Source organism: Trichechus manatus, unplaced genomic scaffold (assembly GCF_000243295.1).
Source record: "Trichechus manatus latirostris isolate Lorelei unplaced genomic scaffold, TriManLat1.0 scaffold00030, whole genome shotgun sequence".
Classification (NCBI taxonomy): domain Eukaryota; kingdom Metazoa; phylum Chordata; class Mammalia; order Sirenia; family Trichechidae; genus Trichechus; species Trichechus manatus.
Genome location: NW_004443966.1, coordinates 7,159,042 through 7,165,154, shown reverse-complemented (window position 1 = coordinate 7,165,154; position 6,113 = coordinate 7,159,042).

Sequence of the window (6,113 nt, the reverse complement as noted above, 5' to 3'; positions counted from 1 at the left end):
GTACTGGTGCCTCCCAGAGTCCCTTTTTATCTTAACATGTGGAGCCCTATGGCCAGGAAAGCAGCAGTGAGCTGCTCTCTGCACAGAAGTCACCCCTGATTGAGATATTATTCACAAACAGGATCTGACCCATGCCCCTCCCAGGCCCCATGACTGGAACTGCAATGATCCCTGTATCGCCTTGAGAAAGTATCTGTAAAATGCCACGATGAGGCCTGGGTCTACATGGAAAACCCAAGAATATGGGGAAAAGCGACTGACAAATATTATATAGAAAGAAAGGTTCACAAAGGGAGAAAAAGGTATTAAAAACACATAGGAACCAAAAATTCTCCATTCAAAATGAGCCTGCTGTCTTGGTCATCTAGTGCTACTATAACAGAAATACCACAAGTGGATGGCTTTAACAAAGAGAAGTTGATTCTTTCACAGTCTAGGAGGCTAGAAGTCCGAATTCAGGATGCCAGCTCTAGGGGAAGACTTTCTCTCTCTGGAGACTCTGGAGGCTCTGGAGGAAAGTCCTTGTCATCAATCGTCTCTTGGTCTAGGAGCTTCTCTGTGCAGGAACCCCAGGTCCAAAGGACATGCTCTGCTCCCAGTGCTGTTTTCTTGGTGGTATGAGGTCCCCATGTCTCTCTGCTTGCTTCTCTCTTGAATAGCTCAAAAGAGATTGACTTAAGACACACTCTAATCTTGCCTCATTAACCACAGGCAGAGATTAGGATCTACAATGCATAGGAAAAGTACATCAATCACAAAATGGAGGACAACCACACAGTGCTGGGAATCATGGTCTAACCAAGTTGACACATATTTTTGGGGGACACAATTCAATCCATAATACATGCAAACTTGTATGCAAAAACAGATAAAGAAATCTAGGAAAGAGTCAACAAACACAGCAGTCACTAATCAAAATAAGAATTCACTCTTGATGAAACTGGTAACATAATCTGCCAAGACTTTAAAATAAAAATGTATAGAGTGCCCAGAGTTAAAGCAGAAATTAAACAAGAAAATATAAACATGAAATTTTAGAACCAGAAAGCATTATTAAAATGGAGAACTCAACAGAGGGGGTAAACTTGAGATTGGGCACCATTACAGAAAGAATTAACAACGAACAAAAGAGGAGAATGAAGGTGCTAAACTACTCAAACTCACTAATTATCAAGGATTTGCAAATTGTAACAATGAGATACCACTTCACATCCATTCAGTTGACAAATTTTTTTTCCTTGCTCTTCCTGTTGTTAATTTCTACCTTGATGGCGTTGTGATCAGAGAAGATACTTTGTATTATCTCAATGTTTCGGATTTTGTTGAGGGTTTCTCAATGGCCTAAGATGTGGTCTATTCTTGAGAATGTTCCACGTGTGTTGGAAAAAAATGTGTACTTTGCAGCTGTTGGGTGGAGTGTTCCATATATGTCTGTGAGTTTAAGTTGGCTGATTGTGGCCTTTAGATCTTCTATATCTTTGTTGAGTTTCTTTCTAGATGTTCTCTCCTTTACCGAGAGTGGTGTGTTGAAGGCTCCTATTATTATAGTGGAATTGTCAATTTCTCTTTTCAGTGCTGTTAGAGTTTGTTTTATGTATTTTGGAGTCCTGTCATTGAGTGTGTAGATATTTATTATGGCTATGTCTTCATGACGGATTGTCCCTTTAATCATGATATAGTGCCCTTTGTTGTCTTTTATGGTGGATTTTGTTTCAAAGTCTATTTTATCGGAGATTAGTATTGCCACTCCTGCTCTTTTTTGATAGCTGTTTGCTTAATATATTTTTTTCATCCTTTAATTTTTAATAAATCTACATCTTTGCTTCTAAGACACATCTGTGTATCTCTTGTAGACAGCATATTGATGGATCCTGTTTTTTTTAATCCATTCTGTCACTCTTTGTCTGTTTATGGGTGCATTTAGGCCGTTTATGTTCAATGTAATTATTGATAGGTGTGAGTTTATTGTTGTCATTTTGTAGTGCTTTTTTTTGTGGTACTGACAATTTCTTTGTTCCACTTTCTGTCCGAATTCCTTTTGTTTGTGGATTTTTTTTCATTTCTTTTGTTTTTGTAGATTTTGTTTTTACTGAGATTTTATGTTTTTCTTCTTTTTTTTGATGAGTAGGTTTGCTAACTTTCTTTGTGGTTACCTTGAAATTTACCTTTATCTTCATAAGTTTGAACTAGTCTATAATTACTTGGTATCACCTTGCCTTCCTCTCCATTAGAAAGTTCTGTACCTCCATGTTAATTCACTCTTTTATTGTTCTGATGTTGTCACTTGCAGATTAACCTCTCTGGTCTCCTGTTGTAAATCTTTTGGTTTTGAATAGTCCTTGAGAGTTCATTTCCTAGGTCGGTATCTGGCTACTGCTATCTTGTGTCTTAGATTCAGGCTGTGGTCTGATGTTGTTTGTTCTCAAACCAAAGGACTCCCTTTAATAATTCTTGTAGGTTTTGTTTGGTTTTTATATATTCCCTTAATTTCTGTTTATCTGGAAATGTCCTAATTTCACCATCATATTTGAACGAGAGTTTTGCAGGATATATTATTCTTCGTTGGGAATTTTTTTCTTTCAAAGTTTTATGTATGTCATCCCATTGCCTTCTTGCCTGCATGGTTTCTGCCGAGTAATCAGAGCTGAGTCTTATTGTTTTCCCTCGGTATGTGACTTTTCATTTTTCTCGAGCTGCTCTCAGGATTCTTTCTTTGTCTTTGGTTTTAGTGAGTGCGATTATGATATGCCTTGGTGATTTTCTTTTGTGGTTCATCCTGTATGGGGTTCGTTGAGCTTTTTGGATGGTCAGCTTTTCATCTTTCGTGATATTAGAGAAGTTTTCTGTCAGCAATTCTTCAATGATCCTCTCTTTGTTTTCCATTTTCTCTCTCTGTTCTGGAACTCCGATAACTCATAAATTTTTGCTTTTGATTGTATCCCACATCACTCTCAGGGTTTCTTCATTTTTCTTTGTTCTTTTTTCTAATGTTTTCTCAAACGAAGTTGTATCCAAGTGTTGGTCTTCAAATTTCACTGATCCTGTCTTCCGTTGTTTTGAACCTGTTCCTCAGCCCTTCTATGACACTGTCCATTTCTGAAATCTTGTTGTTTATCTTTTGGATTTCTAATTGTTGTTTTTGTATGATTTCTAGTTGTGAATTTATTTTAGCATTTTGTATTATTTCCTGAATTATTCCATTTTTTTGGTCAGTATTTTCCATGAATTTGTCTGCCTTTTCCATGAATGTGTATATTTTTTCCTCATTTTTGTCTGCTTGTTGCTTCAACTCTTGGATAGCTCTGAATATTAGAGATTTGAATTCCCTATCAGGTAGTTCCAGTGCCTTTTCTTCTACTGGAAAGTCATCTGGTGTTTATTTTGGACACCTACTGGCACCATCATGTCCTGTTTTTATATATGTTTTCATATTGCAATTGACAAAAATTTTAAAGTCTTAGGATACTAAATGTGAGTGAGGATGTGAATAAGTGGGAAATCTCTTATACTGCTGAAGAGTATAAATTGACACCACCCCACTATTAAATATTTGACATGATCTAGTAAAGATGAAGATGCATATATCTTAGGAAGTAGCTATTCTACTAGTTAGTACCCTACAGAGAATTTCACACATGTGCACCAAGAGATATTTATAAGAAAGTCTGTTGCAGCATTGTTTGTAGGAGCTAAAAATTGAAAACAACTTTAGTGTGCATAACAGAAGGGATAATTTTAGCTATAGACATAACATTGAATATATTACTTAAAATGAATACAACTACAATTATCCATGTATTAACATGAATAAATCTCAAAAACATTTTCTAAATGTGCAGTATGGCACTATTTAAATACATTTGGGAAAATACAGAAAACAATTCTATATACTGTTTAAGACACATATGTGTTGTAAAACTATAACAATTATGCCAGGGCATGAAAACAGCAAATTCAGAATGGCTCTTCCCTTTGGAGAGGAAGGGAGGAGACTGGGATTAGAGAGTTACACAGAAAACCTCAGTGATATATACAGTTTAAAAAGATATTATGGAAAATTCCAAACATACACACAAGTAGAAAGAATAGTAAAGTTTACCCTAATGTACTTATCACTGAGCTTCAGTAATTATCAAACACTTTGCCAATCTTATTGTTTCTATTTTTTTTCTTCACACACACTCACTTATTTTTCTGGAATATGTTAACATAAATAGCAGACATTGTGCTAATTCATCCATAAATACTTCAGTAAGCATCTTTAACTGATAAGGATATTTTTAGAAGTATAACCACTATGCCATTATCCTGTTTAACAAATTTTTCAATAATTGCTGTGGTAGGCTGAATAATGGCCTCTAGAGATGGCCCTGTCTTAATTCTCATTACCTGTGAGTGTTATTTTACATAGGAAATAGGATTAAGTTAAGGATCTTGAGATGGGAAGAGTATCCTGAGTTATTCAGGTGGGCTGAATGTCATGACAGGGGTACTTGTAAGAGAGAGGCAGGAGGATCAGAGTCCTCTGAGAGGGTAATGTGAGGAGAAAAGCAGAGAGAGTTATAAGATGCTGTGTCACTGGCTTCGAAGATGGAAGAAGGGGCCATGAGCCAAGGAATGCAGGTAGCTTCTAGAAGCTGGAGAAATCAAGGAAATGGATTCTCCTTAATAGCCTCCAGAAGGAACACAGCCCTGCTGATTCTTTGATTTTAACTCAGTGAAAGCCATTTTGGACTTCTGATCTCCAGAACTGTAAGATAATAGATTTGTGTTGTTTTGAGCCCCTAAGTTTGTAGTAACTTGTTACAGCTGCAATAAGACACTAACACAATTCCCTAATATCATCTGATATATATCCAATACTTAAATTCCCCAGTTGTTTCAGAAATATCTCTTTTATAGCATTTGTGCCTAGTTCCTCAACAGAAGGAAAGCTAAATTAGGTACCAGAGACCAAGATTTCTATGAACTAGAAACAATTCATTTACCCCAAATGTTGTTTCTGCTTTTTTAGTCTGTATAATGGGAAGTTATTTATCAGCATCTTATCACAGGGATGTTTGTGAGTGTCTAAGAAGCTAGGAAATGTAAACACACTTTGAAAAGTTTCAAGTACTATTCAAGTATAAGGTAATTGTCTTGTAATTTCAATCATCCCAATAATATTTAGTGAACAACTATTATGTGCAGAACAGTGCCAAGCAGAGGTGGGGCACTAGTATGAAAGGACTTGATTCCTGAACACAGTGGGCTTACCATTCAGTTGTGAAAATCTGCCTCGTGTCGGGGGAGGCAATATGAAATACTAGGAGGACCAAGACCTGAAAGTCAAGCCGACCTGGATCCAAACCAGGTCAGAGTCCCACTTGGCCACTTACAAGCCAGATGGTCTTGGGAAAGTTACTTAAGCTCCAAGATCTCTTGTATTCTTTGCAGGGTTGATAGGACCATTAAAGGAGTTAAGCCCTGTGAAGCGCTGGACATGAAAAATGTGCTCCTCAAGAGCTGGTTTCTCTTCCCAGAGTTTTACAGTAAGATAGGTATTATTCAGTCTAGATCATGGCTTAACAGTATGGAACTGTGTTAAGGGTGTACAGGCCAGGATATTGCCAGTGCATAGAAGGTAAGACCACCATCAGCTAGAGGAGGCCAAGAAAGTTGGCAGTTTAAAGAAGACAGTGGAATTTGATCCAGGCCTTAACACGTGTAGACTGTGGCTGGGAAAAAGGAGGGGGAAAGCCACTCCACGTGGGAGAAAACAGGAATGGGGGAGGCAGGCTGACATGAGGAGTCCAACAACAAGGAGGACAATATGAACCGCAGGGGGCGGGCTCACAAAGGGCAGGAGCAGAAGAAAAGATGAGGACCGAAAGCTTGCAGCCAGACCGTGGAATGGTCTTTATTATTACCCATTCCTTCATTCATTAGACAAGTTTTAGTACCTACCATATGCCACTATGAATCCTTCCTCTTCTCACTGCCACTGCTTCTGTAAAGATCCTTAAACCCTACTTGTCTTTTAGAATTCCAGAGCTTAAATAAATAAATAAATCTAGTACAAGCAAAATTCATAAATTCCAGACGATGGCCTCCTGTCAGAGAGCAGAGCATGC